Source organism: Arachis hypogaea, chromosome 16 (assembly GCF_003086295.3).
Source record: "Arachis hypogaea cultivar Tifrunner chromosome 16, arahy.Tifrunner.gnm2.J5K5, whole genome shotgun sequence".
Classification (NCBI taxonomy): domain Eukaryota; kingdom Viridiplantae; phylum Streptophyta; class Magnoliopsida; order Fabales; family Fabaceae; genus Arachis; species Arachis hypogaea.
Window position 1 is genome coordinate 71,540,303 of NC_092051.1, and position 24,579 is coordinate 71,564,881.

Below are 24,579 nucleotides of genomic sequence, written 5' to 3' on the forward strand. Positions count from 1 at the left end.
CCGGAGGAGCTTGTCGAAGATGACGCCATTACGGCTTGCGTTTAGCTGTCCTCGTCGGGATAGCATCATTTAAAGAACGAGGGTCAGCACAACGTAAAAAAAAAAAAAGCCCGGGGGAACCTGTCAAAGATGAGGCCATTACGGCTCGCCTTTAGGTGTCTTCCTCGGGATAGCGTCATTTAAAGACGAGGGTCAGCACAACGTAAAAAAAAAACCGGAGCAGCCTGCCGAACATGAGGCCATTACGGCTCGCGTTTAGGTCTCCTCCTCGAGATAGCGTCCTTTAAAGAACGAGGGTTAGCACAACGTAAAAAAAAAAAAACCTGAGGAGCCATTCGAACATGAGGCCATTACGGCTTGCGTTTAGGTGTCCTCCTCGGGATAGCGTCATTTAAAGAAGGAGAGTCAGCACAACGTAAAAACAATAAAAAAAAAAAACCGGAGGTGCCTGTCGAAGATGAGGGCATTACGGCTCGCCCTTAGGTGTCCTCCTTGGGATAGCATCATTTAAAGAACGAGGGTCAGCACAACATAAAAAAAATTTGAAAAAAAAAAAACCGAAGGAGCATGTCGAAGATGAGGCCATTACGGCTTGCGTTTAGGTGTCCTCATCGGGATAGCGTCAGTTAAAGAACGAGGGTCAGCACAACGTAAAAAAAAAAAAACCGGGCAAACCGGTCAAAGATGAGGCAATTACGGCTTGCGTTTAGGTGTCCTCCTCGGGATAGCGTCATTTAAAGAACGAGGGTCAGCACAACGTAAAAAAAAAACCGGAAAAAAAATCCAGGGGAACCTGTCAAAGATGAGGCCATTACAGCTCGCCTTTAGGTGTCTTCCTCGGGATAGCGTCATTTAAAGACGAGGGTCAGCACAACGTAAAAAAAAAAGCCGGAGCAGCCTGCCGAACATGAGGCCATTACGGCTCGCGTTTTGGTCTCCTCCTCGAGATAGCGTCCTTTAAAGAACGAGGGTTAGCACAACGTAAAAAAAAAACCTGAGGAGCCATTCGAACATGAGGCCATTACGGCTTGCGTTTAGGTGTCCTCCTCGGGATAGCGTCATTTAAAGAAGGAGAGTCAGCACAACGTAAAAACAATAAAAAAAAAAACTGGAGGTGCCTGTCGAAGATGAGGGCATTACGGCTCGCACTTAGGTGTCCTCCTTGGGATAGCATCATTTAAAGAACGAGGGTCAGCACAACATAAAAAAAATCTGAAAAAAAAAAAACCGAAGGAGCATGTCGAAGATGAGGCCATTACGGCTTGCGTTTAGGTGTCCTCATCGGGATAGCGTCAGTTAAAGAACAAGGGTCAGCACAACGTAAAAAAAAAAAAAAACCGGGCAAACCGGTCAAAGATGAGGCAATTACGGCTTGCGTTTAGGTGTCCTCCTCGGGATAGCGTCATTTAAAGAACGAGGGTCAGCACAACGTAAAAAAAAAAACCGGAAAAAAAATCCGGCGGAACCTGTCAAAGATGAGGCCATTACGGCTCGCCTTTAGGTGTCTTCCTCAGGGTAGCGTCATTTAAAAAACGAGGGTCAGCACAACGTAATAATAAAAATGAAGAAAAAAACCTGAAAAAAGAAAAAACGGAGGAGCCTGCCGAAGATGAGGCCATTCCGGCTCGCCTTAAGGTGACCTCCTCAGGATAGCATCATTTAAAGAGCGAGGGTCAGCACAACGTAAAAAAAAAAAAAACCGGAGGAGCCTGCCGAAGATGAGCCCATTATGGCTCGCGTTTAGGTCACCTCCTCGAGATAGCGTTATTTAAAGAACAAGGGTCAGCACAACGTGAAAAAAAAAACCTGAGGAGCTTGTCGAAGATGAGGCCATTACGGCTCGCCTTTAGGTGTCCTCCTCGCGATAGCATCATTTAAAGAACGAGGGTCAGCACAACGTAAAAAAAAAAGATGTAAAAAAAAAAACCGGAGGAGCTTGTCGAAGATGATGCCATTACGGCTTGCGTTTAGGTGTCCTCGTCGGTATAGCGTCATTTAAAGAACGAGGGTCAGCACAACGTAAAAAAAAAAACGGGGAAACCTGTCAAAGATGAGGCCATTACGGCTCGCCTTTAGGTGTTTTCCTCGGGATAGCGTCATTTAAAGAACGAGGGTCAACACAACGTAAAAAAAAAAAAAACCGGAGGAGCCTACCGAAGATGAGGCCATTACGGCTCGCGTTTAGGTTTCCTCCTCGAGATAGCATCATTTAAAGAACGAGGGTTAGCACAACGTAAAAAAAAAAAAAAAAACCTGAGGGTCCTGTCGTAGATGAGGCCATTACGGCTCGCCTTTAGGTGTCCTCCTCGAGATAGCGTAACTTAAAGAACGATGATCAACACAACGTAAAAAAAAATCTGAAAAAAAAACCGGAGGAGCCTTTCGAAGATGAGGCCATTACGGCTTGCGTTTAGGTGTCCTCCTCGGGTTAGCGTCATTTAAAGAACGAGGCTCAGCACAACGTATAAAAAAAAACCCTGGGGGAACCTGTCAAAGATGAGGCCATTACGACTCGCCTGTAGGTGTCTTCCTCGGGGTAGCGTCATTTAAAGAACGAGGGTTAGCACAACGTAATAATAAAAAGGAAGAAAAAAACTTGAAAAAAGAAAAAACGGAGGAGCCTGCCGAAGATGAGGCCATTACGGCTCGCGTTAAGGTGACCTCCTCAGGATAGCGTCATTTAAAGAGCGAGGGTCAGCACAATGTAAAAAAAAAAAATCGGAGGAGCCTGCCGAAGATGAGCCCATTATGGCTCGCGTGTGGGTCTCCTCCTCAAGATAGCGTTATTTAAAAAACGAGGGTCAGCACAACGTGAAAAGAAAGAACCTGAGGAGCCTGTCGAAGATGAGGCCATTACGGCTCGCCTTTAGGTGTCCTCCTCGGGATAGCATCATTTAAAGAACGAGGGTCAGCACAATGTAAAAAAAAATCTGGAAAAAAAAACCGGAGGAGCTTGTCGAAGATGACGCCATTACGGCTTGCGTTTAGGTGTCCTCGTCGGGATAGCGTTATTTAAAGAACGAGGGTCAGCACAACGTAAAAAAAAAAAACCCGGGGGAACCTGTCAAAGATGAGGCCATTACGGCTCGCCTTTAGGTGTCTTCCTCGGGATAGCGTCATTTAAAGAACGAGGGTCAGCACAACGTAAAAAAAAAACCGGAGCAGCCTGCCGAAGATGAGGCCATTACGGCTCGCGTTTAGGTCTCCTCCTCGAGATAGCGTCATTTAAAGAACGAGGGTGGGCACAACGTAAAAAAAAAAAACCTGAGGATCCTGTCAAAGATGAGGCCATTACGGCTCGCTTTTAGGTGTCCTCCTCGGGATAGCGTAACTTAAAGAATGAAGATCAACACAACGTAAAAAAAAAAATCCGAAAAAAAAAATCGGAGGAGCCTTTCGAGGGTGAGGCCATTACGGCTTCCGTTTAGGTGTCCTCCTCGGGTTAGCGTCATTTAAAGAACGAGGGTCAGCACAACGTATAAAAAAAAACCGGAAAAAAAAACCTGGGGGAACCTGTCAAAGATGAGGCCATTACGGCTCGCCTTTAGGTGTTTTCCTCAGGGTAGCGTCTTTTAAAGAACGAGGGTCAGCAGAACGTAATTAAAAAAAGGAACAAAAAAACTTGAAAAAAGAAAAAATGGAGGAGTCTGCCGAAGATGAGGCCATTACGGCTCGCCTTAAGGTGACCTCCTCAGGAAAGTGTCATTTAAAGAGCGAGGGTCAGCACAACGTAAAAAAAAAAAAACCGGAGGAGCCTGCCGAAGATGAGCCCATTACGGCTCACGTTCAGGTCTCCTGCTTGAGATAGCGTCATTTAAAGAACAAGGGTCAGCACAACGTAAAAAAAAAAAAAAACCTAAGGAGTCTGTCGAAGATGAGGCCATTACGGCTCGCCTTAAGGTGACCTCCTCAGGATAGCATCATTTAAAGAACGAGGGTCAGCACAACGTAAAAAAAAAAAAAAACCTGAGGAGCCTGTCGAAGATGAGGCCATTACGGCTCGCCTTTAGGTGTTCTCCTCGGGATAGCATCATTTAAAGAACGAGGATCAACACAACATAAAAAAAATCCGAAAAAAAAACCCAGAGGAGCCTTTCGAAGATGAGGCCATTACAGCTTGCGTTTAGGTGTCCTCCTCGGGTTAGCGTCATTTAAAGAACGAGGGTCAGCACAACGTATAAAAAAAAACGGAAAAAAAAACCCGGGGGAACCTATCAAAGATGAGGCCATTACGGCTCGCCTTTAGGTGTCCTCCTCGGGATAGCATCATTTAAAGAACGAGGGTCAACACAACGTAAAAAAAAGTCTGGAAAAAAAAAAACCGGAGGAGCTTGCCGAAGATGACGCCATTACGGCTTGCGTTTAGCTGTCCTCGTCGGGATATCGTCATTTAAAGAACGAGGGTCAGCACAACGTAAAAAAAAAAATCCGGGGGAACATGTCAAAGATGAGGCCATTACGGCCCGCCTTTAGGTATCTTCCTCGGGATAGCATCATTTAAAGAACGAGGGTAAGCACAACGTAAAAAAAAAAAAAAAAAAAAAAAAAAAAAAAATGGGAGGAGCCTGCCGAAGATGAGGCCATTACGGCTCGCGTTTAGGTCTCCTCCTCGAGATAGCATCATTTAAAGAACGAGGGTTAGCACAACGTAAAAAAAAAAAACCTGAGGAGCCTGTCGAAGATGAGGCCATTACGGCTCGCCTTTAGGTGTCCTCCTCGGGATAGCGTAACTTAAAGAACGAGGATCAACACAACGTAAAAAAAAATCCGAAAAAAAAAACCGGAGGAGCCTTTCGAGGGTGAGGCCATTACGGCTTGCGTTAAGGTGTCCTCCTCGGGTTAGCGTCATTTAAAGAACGAGGGTCAGCACAACGTATAAAAAAACGGTAAAAAAAAAACCTGGGGGAACCTGTCAAAGATGAGGCCATTACGGCTCGCCTTTAGGTGTCTTCCTCGGGATAGCATCATTTAAAGAATGAGGGTCAGCACAATGTAAAAAAAAATCTGAAAAAAAAAACCGGAGGAGCTTGTCGAAGATGACGCCATTACGGCTTGCGTTTAGGTGTCCTCGTCGGGATAGCGTCATTTAAAGAACGAGGGTCAGCACAACTTAAAAAAAAAAAAAAAAAACCGGGGGAACCTGTCAAAGATGAGGCCATTACGGCTCGCCTTTAGGTGTCTTCCTCGGGGTAGCGTCATTTAAAGAACGAGGGTCAGCACAACGTAAAAAAAAAAAAACCGGAGGAGCCTGGCGAAGATGAGGCCATTAAGGCTCGCGTTTAGGTCTCCTTCTCGAGATAGCGTCATTTAAAGAACAAGGGTTAGCACAACATAAAAAAAAAAAAAAAACCTGAGGAGCCTGTCGAAGATGAGGCCATTACGGCTCGCCTTTAGGTGTCCTCCTCGGGATAGCGTAACTTAAAGAACGAGGATTAACACAACGTAAAAAAAAAATCCGAAAAAAAAAAAACCGGAGGAGCCTTTCGAAGACGAGGCCATTACGGCTTGCGTTTATGTGTCCTCCTCGGGTTAGCGCCATTTAAATAACGAGGGTCAGCACAACGTATAAAAAAAACCGGAAAAAAAACCCGGGGGAACCTGTCAAAGATGAGGCCATTACGGCTCGCCTTTAGGTGTCTTCCTCGGGGTAGCGTCTTTTAAAGAACGAGGGTCAGCAGAACGTAATAAAAAAAAGGAAGAAAAAAAATTGAAAAAAGAAAAAATGGAGGAGCCTGCCGAAGATGTGGCCATTACGGCTCGCCTTAAGGTGACCTCCTCAGGAAAGCGTCATTTAAAGAGCGAGGGTCAGCACAACGTAAAAAAAAAAAAAAAAAACCGGAGGAGCCTGCCGAAGATGAGCCCATTATGGCTCGCGTTTGGGTCTCCTGCTCGAGATAGCGTCAATTAAAGAACGAGGATCAGCACAACGTAAAAAAAAAAAAACTTAGGAGTCTGTCGAAGATGAGGCCATTACGGCTCGCGTTTAAGTCTCCTCCTCGGGATAGCGTCATTTAAAGAACGAGGGTCAGCACAACGTAAAAAAAAAAAAAAAACTGAGGAGCCTGTCGAAGATGAGGCCATTACGGCTCGCCTTTAGGTGTCCTCCTCGGGATAGCGTAACTTAAAGAACGAGGATCAACACAACGTAAAAAAAAATCCGAAAAAAAAAACGGAGGAGCCTTTCGAGGGTGAGGCCATTACGGCTTGCGTTAAGGTGTCCTCCTCGGGTTAGCGTCATTTAAAGAACGAGGGTCAGCACAACGTATAAAAAAACGGTAAAAAAAAACCTGGGGGAACCTGTCAAAGATGAGGCCATCACGGCTCGCCTTTAGGTGTCTTCCTCGCGATAGCATCATTTAAAGAATGAGGGTCAGCACAATGTAAAAAAAAATCTGAAAAAAAAAACCGGAGGAGCTTGTCGAAGATGACGCCATTACGGCTTGCGTTTAGGTGTCCTCGTCGGGATAGCGTCATTTAAAGAACGAGGGTCAGCACAACGTAAAAAAAAAAAAAAAAACCGGGGGAACTTGTCAAAGATGAGGCCATTACGGCTCGCCTTTAGGTGTCTTCCTCGGGGTAGCGTCATTTAAAGAACGAGGGTCAGCACAACGTAAAAAAAAAAAACCGGAGGAGCCTGGCGAAGATGAGGCCATTACGGCTCGCGTTTAGGTCTCCTTCTCGAGATAGCGTCATTTAAAGAACAAGGGTTACCACAACATAAAAAAAAAAAAAAAAACCTGAGGAGCCTGTCGAAGATGAGGCCATTACGGCTCGCCTTTAGGTGTCCTCCTCGGGATAGCGTAACTTAAAGAACGAGGATTAACACAACGTAAAAAAAAAATCCGAAAAAAAAAAAAACCGGAGGAGCCTTTCGAAGATGAGGCCATTACGGCTTGCATTTAGGTGTCCTCCTCGGGATAGCGTCATTTAAAGAACGAGGGTCAACACAACGTAAAAAAAAAACAAAAAACAGGAGGAGCCTGTTGAAGATGAGGCCATTACGGCTCGCCTTTAGGTGTCCTCCTCGGGATAGCATCATTTAAAGAACGAGCGTCAGCACAACGTAAAAAAAAAAATCTGGACAAAAAAAAAACCAGAGGCGCTTGTCGAAGATGACGCCATTACGGCTTGCGTTTAGGTGTTCTCGTCAGGATAGCGTCATTTAAAGAACGAGGGTCAGCACAACGTAAAAAAAAAAAACCCGAAAAAAAACCCTGGGGAACCTGTCAAAGATGAGGTCATTACGGCTCGCCTTTAGGTGTCTTCCTCGGGATAGCGTCATTTAAAGAACGAGGGTCAGCACAACGTAAAAAAAAAAAAAAAACCGGGGGAACTTGTCAAAGATGAGGCCATTACGGCTCGCCTTTAGGTGTCTTCCTCGGGGTAGCGTCATTTAAAGAACGAGGGTCAGCACAACGTAAAAAAAAAAAACCGGAGGAGCCTGGCGAAGATGAGGCCATTACGGCTCGCGTTTAGGTCTCCTTCTCGAGATAGCGTCATTTAAAGAACAAGGGTTAGCACAACATAAAAAAAAAAAAAAAAACCTGAGGAGCCTGTCGAAGATGAGGCCATTACGGCTCGCCTTTAGGTGTCCTCCTCGGGATAGCGTAACTTAAAGAACGAGGATTAACACAACGTAAAAAAAAAATCCGAAAAAAAAAAAAACCGGAGGAGCCTTTCGAAGATGAGGCCATTACGGCTTGCGTTTATGTGTCCTCCTCGGGTTAGCGCCATTTAAATAACGAGGGTCAGCACAACGTATAAAAAAAACCGGAAAAAAAACCCGGGGGAACCTGTCAAAGATGAGGCCATTACGGCTCGCCTTTAGGTGTCTTCCTCGGGGTAGCGTCTTTTAAAGAACGAGGGTCAGCAGAACGTAATAAAAAAAAGGAAGAAAAAAAATTGAAAAAAGAAAAAATGGAGGAGCCTGCCGAAGATGTGGCCATTACGGCTCGCCTTAAGGTGACCTCCTCAGGAAAGCGTCATTTAAAGAGCGAGGGTCAGCACAACGTAAAAAAAAAAAAAAAAACCGGAGGAGCCTGCCGAAGATGAGCCCATTATGGCTCGCGTTTGGGTCTCCTGCTCGAGATAGCGTCAATTAAAGAACGAGGATCAGCACAACGTAAAAAAAAAAAAACTTAAGAGTCTGTCGAAGATGAGGCCATTACGGCTCGCGTTTAAGTCTCCTCCTCGGGATAGCGTCATTTAAAGAACGAGGGTCAGCACAACGTAAAAAAAAAAAAAAACTGAGGAGCCTGTCGAAGATGAGGCCATTACGGCTCGCCTTTAGGTGTCCTCCTCGGGATAGCGTAACTTAAAGAACGAGGATCAACACAACGTAAAAAAAAATCCGAAAAAAAAAACGGAGGAGCCTTTCGAGGGTGAGGCCATTACGGCTTGCGTTAAGGTGTCCTCCTCGGGTTAGCGTCATTTAAAGAACGAGGGTCAGCACAACGTATAAAAAAACGGTAAAAAAAAACCTGGGGGAACCTGTCAAAGATGAGGCCATTACGGCTCGCCTTTAGGTGTCTTCCTCGCGATAGCATCATTTAAAGAATGAGGGTCAGCACAATGTAAAAAAAAATCTGAAAAAAAAAACCGGAGGAGCTTGTCGAAGATGACGCCATTACGGCTTGCGTTTAGGTGTCCTCGTCGGGATAGCGTCATTTAAAGAACGAGGGTCAGCACAACGTAAAAAAAAAAAAAAAAAACCGGGGGAACTTGTCAAAGATGAGGCCATTACGGCTCGCCTTTAGGTGTCTTCCTCGGGGTAGCGTCATTTAAAGAACGAGGGTCAGCACAACGTAAAAAAAAAAAACCGGAGGAGCCTGGCGAAGATGAGGCCATTACGGCTCGCGTTTAGGTCTCCTTCTCGAGATAGCGTCATTTAAAGAACAAGGGTTAGCACAACATAAAAAAAAAAAAAAACCCTGAGGAGCCTGTCGAAGATGAGGCCATTACGGCTCGCCTTTAGGTGTCCTCCTCGGGATAGCGTAACTTAAAGAACGAGGATTAACACAACGTAAAAAAAAAATCCGAAAAAAAAAAAAACCGGAGGAGCCTTTCGAAGATGAGGCCATTACGGCTTGCGTTTATGTGTCCTCCTCGGGTTAGCGCCATTTAAATAACGAGGGTCAGCACAACGTATAAAAAAAACCGGAAAAAAAACCCGGGGGAACCTGTCAAAGATGAGGCCATTACGGCTCGCCTTTAGGTGTCTTCCTCGGGGTAGCGTCTTTTAAAGAACGAGGGTCAGCAGAACGTAATAAAAAAAAGGAAGAAAAAAAATTGAAAAAAGAAAAAATGGAGGAGCCTGCCGAAGATGTGGCCATTACGGCTCGCCTTAAGGTGACCTCCTCAGGAAAGCGTCATTTAAAGAGCGAGGGTCAGCACAACGTAAAAAAAAAAAAAAAAAAAACCGGAGGAGCCTGCCGAAGATGAGCCCATTATGGCTCGCGTTTGGGTCTCCTGCTCGAGATAGCGTCAATTAAAGAACGAGGATCAGCACAACGTAAAAAAAAAAAAAACTTAGGAGTCTGTCGAAGATGAGGCCATTACGGCTCGCGTTTAAGTCTCCTCCTCGGGATAGCGTCATTTAAAGAACGAGGGTCAGCACAACGTAAAAAAAAAAATAAATAAAACCTGAGGAGTCTGTCGAAGATTAGGCCATTACGAGTCGCCTTTAGGTGTCCTCCTCGGAATAGCATCATTTAAAGAACGAGGGTCAGCACAACGTAAAAAAAAATCCAAAAAAAAAAACCGGAGGAGCCTTTCGAAGATGAGGCCATTACGGCTTGCATTTAGGTGTCCTCCTCGGGATAGCGTCATTTAAAGAACGAGGGTCAACACAACGTAAAAAAAAAACAAAAAACAGGAGGAGCCTGTTGAAGATGAGGCCATTACGGCTCGCCTTTAGGTGTCCTCCTCGGGATAGCATCATTTAAAGAACGAGCGTCAGCACAACGTAAAAAAAAAAATCTGGACAAAAAAAAAACCAGAGGCGCTTGTCGAAGATGACGCCATTACGGCTTGCGTTTAGGTGTTCTCGTCAGGATAGCGTCATTTAAAGAACGAGGGTCAGCACAACGTAAAAAAAAAAAAACCCGAAAAAAAACCCTGGGGGAACCTGTCAAAGATGAGGTCATTACGGCTCGCCTTTAGGTGTCTTCCTCGGGATAGCGTCATTTAAAGAACGAGGGTCAGCACAACGTAAAAAAAAAAAAAAACCGGGGGAACTTGTCAAAGATGAGGCCATTACGGCTCGCCTTTAGGTGTCTTCCTCGGGGTAGCGTCATTTAAAGAACGAGGGTCAGCACAACGTAAAAAAAAAAAACCGGAGGAGCCTGGCGAAGATGAGGCCATTACGGCTCGCGTTTAGGTCTCCTTCTCGAGATAGCGTCATTTAAAGAACAAGGGTTAGCACAACATAAAAAAAAAAAAAAAAACCTGAGGAGCCTGTCGAAGATGAGGCCATTACGGCTCGCCTTTAGGTGTCCTCCTCGGGATAGCGTAACTTAAAGAACGAGGATTAACACAACGTAAAAAAAAAATCCGAAAAAAAAAAAAACCGGAGGAGCCTTTCGAAGATGAGGCCATTACGGCTTGCGTTTATGTGTCCTCCTCGGGTTAGCGCCATTTAAATAACGAGGGTCAGCACAACATATAAAAAAAACCGGAAAAAAAACCCGGGGGAACCTGTCAAAGATGAGGCCATTACGGCTCGCCTTTAGGTGTCTTCCTCGGGGTAGCGTCTTTTAAAGAACGAGGGTCAGCAGAACGTAATAAAAAAAAGGAAGAAAAAAAATTGAAAAAAGAAAAAATGGAGGAGCCTGCCGAAGATGTGGCCATTACGGCTCGCCTTAAGGTGACCTCCTCAGGAAAGCGTCATTTAAAGAGCGAGGGTCAGCACAACGTAAAAAAAAAAAAAAAAACCGGAGGAGCCTGCCGAAGATGAGCCCATTATGGCTCGCGTTTGGGTCTCCTGCTCGAGATAGCGTCAATTAAAGAACGAGGATCAGCACAACGTAAAAAAAAAAAAAAACTTAGGAGTCTGTCGAAGATGAGGCCATTACGGCTCGCGTTTAAGTCTCCTCCTCGGGATAGCGTCATTTAAAGAACGAGGGTCAGCACAACGTAAAAAAAAAAATAAATAAAACCTGAGGAGTCTGTCGAAGATTAGGCCATTACGAGTCGCCTTTAGGTGTCCTCCTCGGAATAGCATCATTTAAAGAACGAGGGTCAGCACAACGTAAAAAAAAATCCAAAAAAAAAACCGGAGGAGCCTTTCGAAGATGAGGCCATTACGGCTTGCATTTAGGTGTCCTCCTCGGGATAGCGTCATTTAAAGAACGAGGGTCAACACAACGTAAAAAAAAAACAAAAAACAGGAGGAGCCTGTTGAAGATGAGGCCATTACGGCTCGCCTTTAGGTGTCCTCCTCGGGATAGCATCATTTAAAGAACGAGCGTCAGCACAACGTAAAAAAAAAAATCTGGACAAAAAAAAAACCAGAGGCGCTTGTCGAAGATGACGCCATTACGGCTTGCGTTTAGGTGTTCTCGTCAGGATAGCGTCATTTAAAGAACGAGGGTCAGCACAACGTAAAAAAAAAAAACCCGAAAAAAAACCCTGGGGGAACCTGTCAAAGATGAGGTCATTACGGCTCGCCTTTAGGTGTCTTCCTCGGGATAGCGTCATTTAAAGAACGAGTGTTAGCACAACGTAAAAAAAAATCGGAGGAGCCTGCTGAAGATGAGGCCATTACGACTCGCCTTTAGGTGTCCTCCTCGGAATACATCATTTAAGGAACGAAAGTCAGCACAACGTAAAAAAAAATCCGAAAAAAAAACCTGAGGAGCCTTTCGAAGATGAGGCCATTACGGCTCGCATTTAGGTGTCCTCCTCGGGATAGCGTCATTTAAAGAACGAGGGTCAGCACAACATAAAAAAAAAAAAAAAAAACCGGAGTAGCCTGTCGAAGATGAGGCCATTACGGCTCGCCTTTAGGTGTCCTCCTCGGGATAGCATCATTTAAAGAACGAGGGTCAGTACAACGTAAAGAAAATCTGGAAAAAAAAACCGGAGGAGCTTGTCGAAGATGATGCCATTACGGCTTGCGTTTAGGTGTCCTCGTCGGGATAGCGTCATTTAAAGAACGAGGGTGAGCACAACGTAAATAAAAAAAAAACCAGAAAAAAATTCCCAGGGGAAGCTGTCAAAGATGAGGCAATTACGGCTCGCCTTTAGGTGTCTTCCTCGGGATAGCGTCATTTAAAGAACGAGGGTCAACACAACGTAAAAAAAAAAAAAAAAAAAACAAAACCGGAGGAGCCTGCCGAAGATGAGGCCATTACGGCTCGCGTTTAGGTCTCCTCCTTGAGATAGCGTCATTTAAAGAACGAGGGTTGATGACAAGTCATCTTAGCCTAGTTTCACTAGTCTTTTTCTTTTGTTTTCAATAGATTTTATGCACTTTCTTGAGCCATAAGTAAGCCAATTGGGTAGAATTTCATGTTTCCTTTGATTCAATCAACCATGGATAAATTAATGCATTTTCATGAGATTTTGTGCTATAATTGTCATATATTATGAAAGAGAAACAATCTCATGATTTTGGGCATAGCTTTGATGTTTTTGATTGATTGATGATAGGTGAAAAGAGCTTTTCCTTTTAGTTTTGCTGGATAGTTTTGGAGAGCTTTTGGGTTGAGAGTTATTTTGAGATTCTGAGTCTTAGGGAAGGAGAATTGAATTCTCTTCCTCTTAGTTTTTTTTTTTCAATTTCATTTACACTTGTCTTGAATCTTGGGTTGAAGAATTGAGGAAATTCTGTCTCAATCTCACCTTGAGATCTCTCTGTCTCACTTTACCGCAACTTTTGGAAATTGAATTTGGTTTTACTTCTTCTTCTGTTTGATTTTTAAATTCTCTTGCAATTGATTTCTGAATTGGATCTAGGAAGGTATTGAGATCTAGACTTGGTTATCTAGTCTCTTGAGTCCTGAGATCTGAAATTTCCTTTTGATTTCTCTGTTGAACGCTTCTTCAAGCAATTTACATTTTCTGTTTGAGATCTACTGAAATTAAATTCATCTTTTACTTCCCTGCTTGTTGCAATTTACTTTACCTTGTTTAATTTCTGCAATCCCAATTCCCAACTCCTTTTATAATTCAAGAAATTTATATTTCTTGCACTTTAAGATTTAGCCATTTACATTTCTTATAATCTAAGTTTCTGCAATTTACATTACTTGTTCTTTAAGATTCAGCTTATTTACATTCTTTGCTCTTTAATTTCCTGCAATCTACCCCTCTCCCTTTACATTTCAAGCAATTTAGTTTCTCCAATCACAAATCACTCAACTCAACACTTGATTCGCTTGACTAAATCAACCACTAAACTAAAATTGCTCAATCCTTCAATCCCTGTGGGATCGACCTCACTCATGTGAGTTATTATTACTTGATGCGACCCGGTACACTTGCCGGTGAGTTTTGTGTTGGATCGTTTTCCACACATCAAGTTTTTGGCGCCGTTGCCGGGGATTGAAATAGATTGACAATGATTAAGTGAAGTGGAGATCTAGATCAAGCACTTTTTCTTTTCTGTTTCTTTAACTTTTGACTAACACGCTAACTGTTTGAATTTTTGCTTAAGCTAACTAACATTTCACTTCAGCCATGGATTGAAGTGTTATTGCCTTTCTGGTGTTGTGTGATTCTTATGCTTTGGTTGTATGTCAGGTATAAGGAGAATTACACCCACTTTTTGTGAACAAGACGAAAGAACCCTCAGAAGATTAAGAAGAGCTGAAAGAGGGAAAAACATTGTTGGAGAAGAGGAGTCAGAAGAAGAGTTCCAGGATATGGAGGAACACTTAACAAACGCACCAAATGGAGCTGAAGGAGTAGCCAATAACAACAATAACCCACCACAGAGAAGAGTTTTGGCTTCCTACACATGTGCAGATCCTAGACATTGTGGGAGTAGCATTCTTACCCCAAATGTTAATGCAAATAACTTTGAACAAAGCCACTCAATGGTTGGAATCCTTCCCAAGAGACAGCATCAACAATTGGGATGATCTAGTAACCAAGTTCCTTGCTAAGTTCTACCCACCTCAAAGAGTTATTAGATTGAAGACTGAAGTGCAAACATTCACTCAAATGGATGCCGAACCCTTGTATGAGGCATGGGAACGATACAAAGCTCTAATCAGGAAGTATCCACCAGGAACGTTTAGTGAGTGGGACAGATTGCAGAATTTCTATGAAGGCTTGACACTGAAATCTCAAGAGGCTTTGGATTATTCAGCAGGAGGCTCTTTACAACTAATGAAAACTGTAGAGAAAGCCCAAAATCTCATTGATACGGTGGCCAACAACCAGTATTTCTTTGCTCACCAAAGGCAACGCCAACCCTCACAAAGGAAAGGAGTGATGGAGTTGGAAGGAGTGGACTCAATCCTAGCTCAAAACAAAATGATGCAGCAGCAGATTCAGCAACAATTCCAGCAAATGGCCAAAAGAATTGATGGCCTACAAGTAGCATCAGTGAATGCCACAAGCCAACCAACAACTCCTTGGGGGCAGAATGAGGAGAACCAAGAAGAACAACAACAAGAGCAAGTGCAGTATATGCACAACCAAGGATCAAATGAGGTGTATGGTGACACCTACAATCCATCCTGGAAGAACCACCCAAACCTCAGATGGGGGGATAATCACAAACAGAACCAACAACCATGGCAGAGGAACTCAAATCAAAACACTTCAAGAAACAACCAAAACCACAACCAGCAACAAACTAACCAAAACCCTTACAGAAAACCCCAAAACAACTACCCCAACTCCAACCATTACCCATCCAATAACCAACCCACCAACCAAAACACCTACTATCAACCATCAACACCCCATAACCAAGCAACCTCACATGACTCTCAGAGGATCACCAACCTGGAAATGTTAATGGAAAAGATGATGAAGCACCAAGAAATGACAACGAAGAACCAGGAAGCCTCTATGAAGAATATGGAGAGGCGAATTGGCCAGCTCTCTAAACACCTTGCAACAGAAAGACCATCAAGTTCCCTACCAAGTGACACAATTCCAAATCCTAAGGAAGAGTGCAAGGCGATACAGTTAAGAAGTGGGAGAACATTGATGAGCAACAATGACACCACAAAGAAGCAAGTAGAGAACAGCAAAAGGCCCATAGAGGAGGAAAAGCCAACACAGGCAGAGGAAGCCAATAATCAAGATGTGATGCCAAACAAGAGCACTGAGAAGCAAAGAAGGAAAGAAGACCAACCAACCACTTCACAAAAGGGAGAAGAAGAAGCGATTCAGGGACAGCAGCAAGTGGGAAAGAGCATTACACCTCCACTGCCATACCCTCAGAGGTTCAGCAAAGAGACTAAGGACCAACACTTTCATAAGTTCCTTGAAACTTTCAAGAAGCTGGAGATCAACATTCCCTTGGCTGAAGCACTTGAGCAAATGCCCCTGTATGCCAAGTTCTTGAAGGAGCTTATCAACAAAAAGAGGAGTTGGCTTGAGAAGGAAACCGTGTTACTCACCGAGGAATGCAGTGCTGTGATTCAAAAGGGCATTCCACCAAAACTCAAGGATCCAGGAAGCTTTGTAGTCTCATGCACCATTGGTAGAATAGTTCTCAACAAAGCTCTCTGTGACCTTGGTGCCAGTATCAACTTAATGCCTCTCTCAATGATGAGAAAGCTTGCCATAGAAGAACTTAAACCCACTAGGATGTCATTGGTCATGGCTGATAGATCAATCAAAACACCCAATAGAATTGTGGAGAACCTGTTAGTGAAGGTTGGGGAATTTATTTTCCCAGCAGATTTTGTGATTTTGGATACTAAAGAGGAAGGGAACAATTCAATCATTTTGGGAAGGCCATTTCTAGCCACAGCAAGAGCCATCATTGATGTAGAAAAAGGAGAGATGATCTTCAGGGTCCACAATGAACAAATGGTCATAAACATTTTCAAGTCAATGCAACACATTCCTGAGCAAGAGGATTATATGAGAGTGGATATGATAGAGAGCTTGGTGGAAGAAATGCTGGAAGATAATCCTCAAGAGACAACAAAGGAACAAGTAGCCGAAATTTCTATTGAACAAGAGGAAAAACAAGACAAGAAGGAAGAAGTACGAAAACAAGAACTGAAGCCATTACCTACTCATCTCAAATATGCATTTCTGGGAACATCAGAGAGCTTCCCAGTAATCATCAATTCATCTCTTACAAAAAAGGAAGAAGGAGAACTTCTTGATGTACTCAAAGCTCACAAAGATGCTTTAGGATGGACCATTGACGACCTGAAAGGCATCAGCCCTGCAGTGTGTATGCATAAGATCCTCTTGGAGGACAACTCCAAACCAGTGGTTCAACCTCAAAGAAGGCTAAATCCCACAATGAAGGAAGTTGTCCAGAAGGAAGTAATGAAGTTATGGAATGCAGGGATAATCTTCCCAATATCTGATAGCTCATGGGTGAGCCTGGTCCAAGTTGTACCAAAGAAAGGAGGAATGACGGTCATCACCAATGAGAAGAATGAGTTAATCCCTACTAGAACAGTGACTGGGTGGAGGATGTGCATAGACTATAGAAGATTGAATGATGCCACCAGGAAAGATCATTTTCCTCTCCCATTCATTGATCAGATGCTGGAAAGATTGGCCGGCCATGCCTATTATTGCTTCTTGGACGGATATTCTGGGTACAATCAAATCGTGGTGGACCCCAAGGACCAAGAGAAGACTGCCTTCACATGTCCATTTGGAGTTTTTGCATACAGGAGGATGCCATTTGGGCTATGCAACGCCCCAGCCACATTTCAGAGGTGTATGCTTTCCATTTTCTCCGATATGGTCGAAAAGTTTTTAGAGGTCTTCATGGACGACTTTTCTATTTTTGGTGATAATTTCAACGCTTGCCTGAACCATCTAACTCTTGTCTTGAAACGGTGCCAAGAAACTAATTTGGTTTTGAACTGGGAGAAGTGTCATTTCATGGTACCTGGTGCGCAAAAATTGTGATTACACTTTGATTATGTAAAATTCATCGCTCTTTCTTTCCCTGGTAATGGCGCCAACAACATGATGCCAATACCATGGTTCACAACTTCGCACAACTAACCAGCAAGTGCACTGGGTCGTCCAAGTAATACCTTACGTGAGTAAGGGTCGAATCCCACGGAGATTGTTGGTATGAAGTAAGCTATGGTCACCTTGTAAATCTCAGTCAGGCGGATATAAAATAGTAATGGGGTTTTCGAAAATAATTAATAAAATAGGGATAGAAATACTTATGTAAATTATTGGTGAGAATTTCAGATAAGCGAATAGAGATGCTTTCGTTCCTCTGAACCTCTGCTTTCCTGCTATCTTCATCCAATCAGTCTTACTCCTTTTCATGGCTGGCTTTATGTGATACATCACCACTGTCAATGGCTACTTTCGGTCTTCTCTCGGGAAAATGATCCAAATGCCCTGTCACGGCACGGCTAATCGTCTGGAGGCATCACCCTTGTCAATGGTTTCATCCTATCCTCTCAGTGAAAATGGTCAACGCACCCTGTCACGGCACGGCTATTCATCTGTCGGTTCTCGATCATGCTGGAATAGGATTTACTATCCTTTTGCGTCTGTCACTACGCCCGGCAATCGCGAGTTTGAAGCTCGTCACAGTCATTCAATCATTGAATCCTACTCGGAATACCACAGACAAGGTTTAGACTTTCCGGATTCTCTTGAATGCCGCCATCATTCTAGCTTACACCACGAAGATTCTAATTAAGAGATCTAAGAGATACTCATTCAATCTAATGTAGAACGGAGGTGGTTCTCAGGCACGCGTTCATAGGCAATGATGATGATTGTCACATTCATCACATTCAGGTTGAAGTGCGAATGAATATCTTAGAAGTGAAATAAGATGAATTGAATAGAAAACAGTAGTACTTTGCATTAATCTTTGAGGAACAGCAGAGCTCCACACCTTAATCTATGGAGTGTAGAAACTCTACCGTTAAAATACATAAGTGAAAGGTCCAGGCATGGCCGAGATGGCCAGCCCCCAAAACGTGATCACAGGATCAAAATACGATCTAGGATGTCTAATACAATAGTAAAAGGTCCTATTTATAATAAACTAGCTACTAGGGTTTACAGAAGTAAGTAATTGATGCATAAATCCACTTCCGGGGCCCACTTGGTGTGTGCTTGGGCTGAGCTTTGAGTGTTGCACGTGTAGAGGTCCTTCTTGGAGTTGAACGCCAGCTTTTGTGCCAGTTTGGGCGTTCAACTCTGGTTTTAGATCCTTTTCTGGCGCTGGACGCCAGATTTGGGCAGAAAGCTGGCGTTGAACGCCAGTTTGCATCATCTAAACTTGGGCAAAGTAAAGACGATTATATATTTCTGGAAAGCCCTGGATGTCTACTTTCCAACGCAATTGGAAGCGCGCCATTTCGAATTCTGTAGCTCCAGAAAATCCACTTTGAGTGCAGGGAGGTCAGAATCCAACAACATCAGCAGTCCTTCTTCAACCTCTGAATCTGATTTTTGCTCAAGTCCCTCAATTTCAGTCAGAAAATACCTGAAATCACAGAAAAACACACAAACTCATAGTAAAGTCTAGAAATGTAAATTTATCATGAAAACTAATGAAAACATCCCTAAAAGTAACCAGATTCTACTAAAAATATACTAAAAACAATGTCAAAAAGCGTATAAATTATCCGCTCATCAGTACCCGAGGGGATTGTTCTTGGTCATAAAGTTTCAAGAAAAGGGATAGAGGTTGACAAGGCAAAGGTTGAGATTATAGAAAAACTCCCTCCACCAACTAATGTGAAATCTGTTAGAAGTTTCTTGGGGCATGCAGGATTTTATAGAAGGTTTATCAAGGATTTCTCTAAGATAGCCAAACCTTTGAGTAATCTGCTGATGATTGATAATCCTTTTGTCTTTGATGAAACTTGCCAGCATGCCTTTTAAACTTTAAAAAATAGACTCACAACAGCACTAATCATCACACCCCCGAATTGGGAACTACCGTTTGAACTTATGTGTGATGCAAGTGACATTGCAATTGGTGCTATACTTGGACAAGAGAAGGGAAACTTGCATCATGTCATATATTATGCAAGTAAGGTTTTGAATGAGGCTCAAAAAAATTACACCACAATAGAAAAGGAGTTGCTGGCTGTAGTTTATGCATTTGATAAGTTTAGATCATACTTGATAGGATCCAAAATTGTAGTTTATACTGGCCATGCTGCTCTTAAGTATTTAATGACAAAACAGGATGCTAAACCTAGACTCATCAGGTGGGTATTACTCCTACAAGAGTTTGATATTGAAATTAAAGACAGGAAAGGCAGTGAAAATCAAGTTGCTGATCACTTGTCAAGGCTGCCACATGAAACAATTCAAGAAGCATCTCATCCAGTGAATGAAAATTTTTCGGATGAACACCTCTTGCAGATTCAACAAGCTCCTTGGTTTGCAGACATTGAAAACTATAAGGTTGGAAGAAAAATCCCTAAGGAATTCACCAAGCAACAAACAAAGAAATTGCTCAATGAAGCAAAGATATTTCTATGGGATGAACCATTTTTATTCAGAAGGTGTTCAGATGGAGTGATAAGGAAATGTGTCCCTAAGAATGAAATGAGCAACATTTTGTGGCACTGTCCCGGCTCTGCCTATGGAGGACATTTTGGACCTGAAAGAACAGCAGCCAAGGTGCTTCAAAGTGGATTCTATTGGCTGACCATCTTTAAGGATTCCAGAGAGTTTGTTCATCAATGTAACGAATGCCAAAAAGCTAGGGGTTTGACAAGAAGGAATGAGATGCCTCAAAACTATATCTTGGAAGTAGAGCTGTTTGATCTTTGGGGCATTGATTTCATGGGCCCATTCCCTCCATCTTACTCTTTCAAGTACATCTTGGTAGCAGTAGAATATGTCTCAAAATGGGTGGAAGCCATAACCACAACCACGTGTGATGCACAAGTTGTCCTTCAATTCTTAAAGAAACACATATTCACTAGGTATGGAGTACCTAGGGGACTGGTGAGTGATGGTGGTGGTCACTTTTGCAATAAACAGATGGAGAAACTACTTCAAAAGTATGAAGTGATACATAAAGTGGCTACACCTTATCACCCACAGACCAATGGTCAGACAGAACTTGCCAATAGAGAGCTGAAGAGGATTTTGGAGAAGACAGTAGGGGCTACTAGAAAGGATTGGGCTAGAAAGCTAGAAGATGCACTTTGGGCATACAGGACGGCATTCAAGACACCTATTGGGAAATCCCCCTTTCAACTACTGTATGGCAAATCTTGTCACCTCCCTGTAGAGCTTGAACATAAAGCTTTCTGGGCCACTAAACTCCTCAACCTTGATTCCCAGGTTGCAGGAGAGAAAAGGTTGTTACAACTAAATGAGTTGGATGAATTCAGGCTAGAAGCTTATGAGAGTGCTCAGATACACAAGGAGAGAGCCAAGAGGTGGCATGATAAGAAGATCATAAAGAAGGAGTTCAAGCCAGGATAGCAAGTACTCCTGTATAACTCAAGGCTTAAAATCTTCCCTGGCAAACTTAAGTCTAAGTGGACTGGCCCATATTTGGTGACAAAGGTTTTTCCTTATGGAAGCCTTGAATTGCAAGATGAAGCAACAAAGAGTCATTTCATAGAAAATGGTCACAGAGCAAAGCCCTACCTAGGAGGACAATGGGACAAGGAGAAGAAAGTCCAGAATCTGAGCTGAACAAGCATAGAGAATGTCAAGCTAATGACAATAAAGAAGCGCTTGTTGGGAGGCAACCCAACCTGAGGTAATTTTCTTTTTCATAGCTTTTTCAATAAAAATGTTGAATAATTAAGTATGTATTGCAAGGAGCTAAGTTTGGTGTTGTACACCAAAACAATTTAAAGGAGAATGAAGGATTCTAAGTTTGGTGTTCCACCAAAATCTCATTTAAAAGCATACTCTCACCTCTAGCATAATGATAGCTCCAAGCAATCAGACAAATTATTCAACTAGTTAATTGCTTCTTAATTTTGGTTCCATAACCTTTAGCAAGGCCAAAAGAATTTATAAATGTACAACCTGTTGCATTAGAGACAGTGGCAAGGAATTAAGTTTGGTGTTCCCACACCAAATTAAATCCAAAAGCCACACTCAATTCATGCAGACTAACCAGTCACCTAAGGGCTTGAGAAGCAAGCAACTTTTGAGAATTGTGCAGGGAACTAACCACCAGTTGAAGACATTATGCATCATAACTCAAAAGGGGCACAACAGAAGGATGGACAAAGGAACTGCAAACCAATAGGTTGTATCTATACTTAACTCTTGTTCATCTAGTACAAGTAGAATCACTCTTTGCAATAAGTGAGCTAGTCTAAGTGTGTGCTTGTGTGTTTACTTTCACTTAACTAAATGCATGCTTTGTCCCCTGCATCTTTAATTCAATAAAAGAAATGTTTGGAATGTGAAGTAAGATAGTTCTTTGTTAGCTGGAAGTACAATAATAGTAAGTGGTGGTATGTATGTGTGATTGTATGATAGCTCACTTTTAGTGAATAAAAGAACCATACTGTCTCCTTTTAAGTAGAAAGTAGCTTACTGTCTATGAATCTCAATAAAATAAAAGTCCTTGGTTAAAAAGAAAAACAAAAAGAGAAAAGAAAAAGCCAAAGGTGGCAGCAAAAAAAAAAAAGAAATAAAGCTAAACACCAATAGCTTGAACCTTAGAAAATATGCCTGCGGTGTCTTTGTACTAGGATCTGCTTGGATTATTAAGTTCTTTGGAGTGCATCAACACTTGGTAACTTAGGTTAACTAACCCGGGATTATCAACTGAAAGTCCACTATCAAGAGTACCCTAACTACAAGGCATTTAGTAACCCAAAGAGGTGCTGGGCATCAATGTTCTAAGAAGGAATGTGAGCCAAGTGTCTATAGTGAATAATGTGTCAAGCATAAACAAAGAAAAGAGCTTGTTACACATGACACTGAACTAAAGCTTATAGAAAAAAAAATAGTAACCAAGGACAAAGGAAAAATAAGAGGTCATAGCAGTGTGTTGCCTGATGCTTGGAGAAGGCTTTCTAGGCCTAAATGTCAATAAGAAGTGAGTATTTACATATCTACATAAAACCCCATGAGCTACCAATAATACTCTGCTAGCATAAACATCCTCTCCCATTTCATTCTTTCTTCTCAATAATTCCTTTCTTGCTTGGGGACAAGCAAGCTTTAAGTTTGGTGTTGTGATGACAAGTCATCTTAGCCTAGTTTCACTAGTCTTTTTCTTTTGTTTTCAATAGATTTTATGCACTTTCTTGAGCCATAAGTAAGCCAATTGGGTAGAATTTCATGTTTCCTTTGATTCAATCAACCATGGATAAATTAATGCATTTTCATGAGATTTTATGCTATAATTGTCATATATTATGAAAGAGAAACAATCTCATGATTTTGAGCATAGCTTTGATGTTTTTGATTGATTGATGATAGGTGAAAAGAGCTTTTCCTTTTAGTTTTGCTGGATAGTTTTGGAGAGCTTTTGGGTTGAGAGTTATTTTGAGATTCTAAGTCTTGGGGAAGGAGAATTGAATTCTCTTCCTCTTAGTTTTCTTTTTTTCAATTTCATTTACACTTGTCTTGAATCTTGGGTTGAAGAATTGAGGAAATTCTGTCTCAATCTCACCTTGAGATCTCTCTGTCTCACTTTACCGCAACTTTTGGAAATTGAATTTGGTTTTACTTCTTCTTCTGTTTGATTTTTAAATTCTCTTGCAATTGATTTCTGAATTGGATCTAGAAAGATATTGAGATCTAGACTTGGTTATCTAGTCTCTTGAGTCCTGAGATCTGAAATTTCCTTTTGATTTCTCTGTTGAACGCTTCTTCAAGCAATTTACATTTTCTGTTTGAGATCTACTGGAATTAAATTCATCTTTTACTTCCCTGCTTGTTGCAATTTACTTTACCTTGTTTAATTTCTGCAATCCCAATTCCCAACTCCTTTTATAATTCAAGCAATTTACATTTCTTGCACTTTAAGATTCAGCCATTTACATTTCTTGCAATCTAAGTTTCTGCAATTTACATTACTTGTTCTTTAAGATTCAGCTTATTTACTTTCTTTGCTCTTTAATTTCCTGTAATCTACCCCTCTCCCTTTACATTTCAAGCAATTTAGTTTCTACAATCACAAATCACTCAACTCAACACTTGATTCGCTTGACTAAATCAACCACTAAACTAAAATTGCTCAATCCTTCAATCCCTGTGGGATCGACCTCACTCATGTGAGTTATTATTACTTGATGTGACCCGGTACACTTGCCGGTGAGTTTTGTGTTGGATCGTTTTCCACACATCAAGGGTCAGCACAACGTAAAAAAAAAACCTGAGGAGCCTGTCGAATATGAGGCCATTACGGCTCACCTTTAGGTGTCCTCCTCGAGATAGCATCATTTAAAGATCGAGGGTCAATACAACGTAAAAAAAATCCGAAAAAAAAATTGGAGGAGCCTTTCGAAGATGAGGCCATTACGGCTTGCGTTTAGGTGTCCTCCTCGGGATAGCGTCATTTAAAGAACGAGGGTCGGCACAACGTAAAAAAAACAAAAAAGACCGGAGGAGCCTGTCGAAGATGAGGCCATTACGGCTCGCCTTTAGGTGTCCTCCTCGGGATAGCATCATTTAAATAACGAGGGTCAGCACAACGTAAAAAAAATCTGGAAAAAAAAACACCAGAGGAGCCCGTCGAAGATGAGGCCATTACGGCTTGCGTTTAGGTGTCCTCCTCGGAATAGCGTCATTTTAAGAACGAGGGTCAGTACAACGTATAAAAAAAACCGGAAAAAAAAACCCGGGGGAACCTGTCAAAGATGAGGCCATTACGGCACGCCTTTAGGTGTCTTCCTTGGGATAGCGTCATTTAAAGAATGAGGGTCAGCACAACGTAATAAAAAAAAAGGGAAGAAAAAAACTTGAAAAAAGAAGAAACAGAGGAGCCTGCGAAGATGAGGCCATTACGGCTCGCCTTAAGGTGACCTCCTTAGGATAGCGTCATTAAAAGAACGAGGGTCAGCACAACGTAAAAAAAAAAAACAAAAAAAAACCTGAGGAGTCTGTCGAAGATGAGGCCATTACGGCTCGCCTTTAGGTGTCCTCCTCGGGATAGCATCATTTAAAGAACGAGGGTCAGCACAACGTAAAAATAAATATGGAAAAAAAACCGGAGGAGCTTGTCGAAGATGACGCCATTACGGCTTGCGTTTAGGTGTCCTCGTCTGGATAGCATCATTTAAAGAACAAGGGTCAGCACAATGTAAAAAAAAAAAAAACCCGGGGGAACCTGTCAAAGATGAGGCCATTACGCCTCGCCTTTAGGTGTCTTCCTCGGGATAGCGTCATTTAAAGAACGAGGGTCAACACAGCGTAAAAAAAAAGAACCGGAGGAGCCTGCCGAAGATGAGGCCATTACGGCTAGTGCTTAGGTCTCCTCCTCGAGGTTAGCAA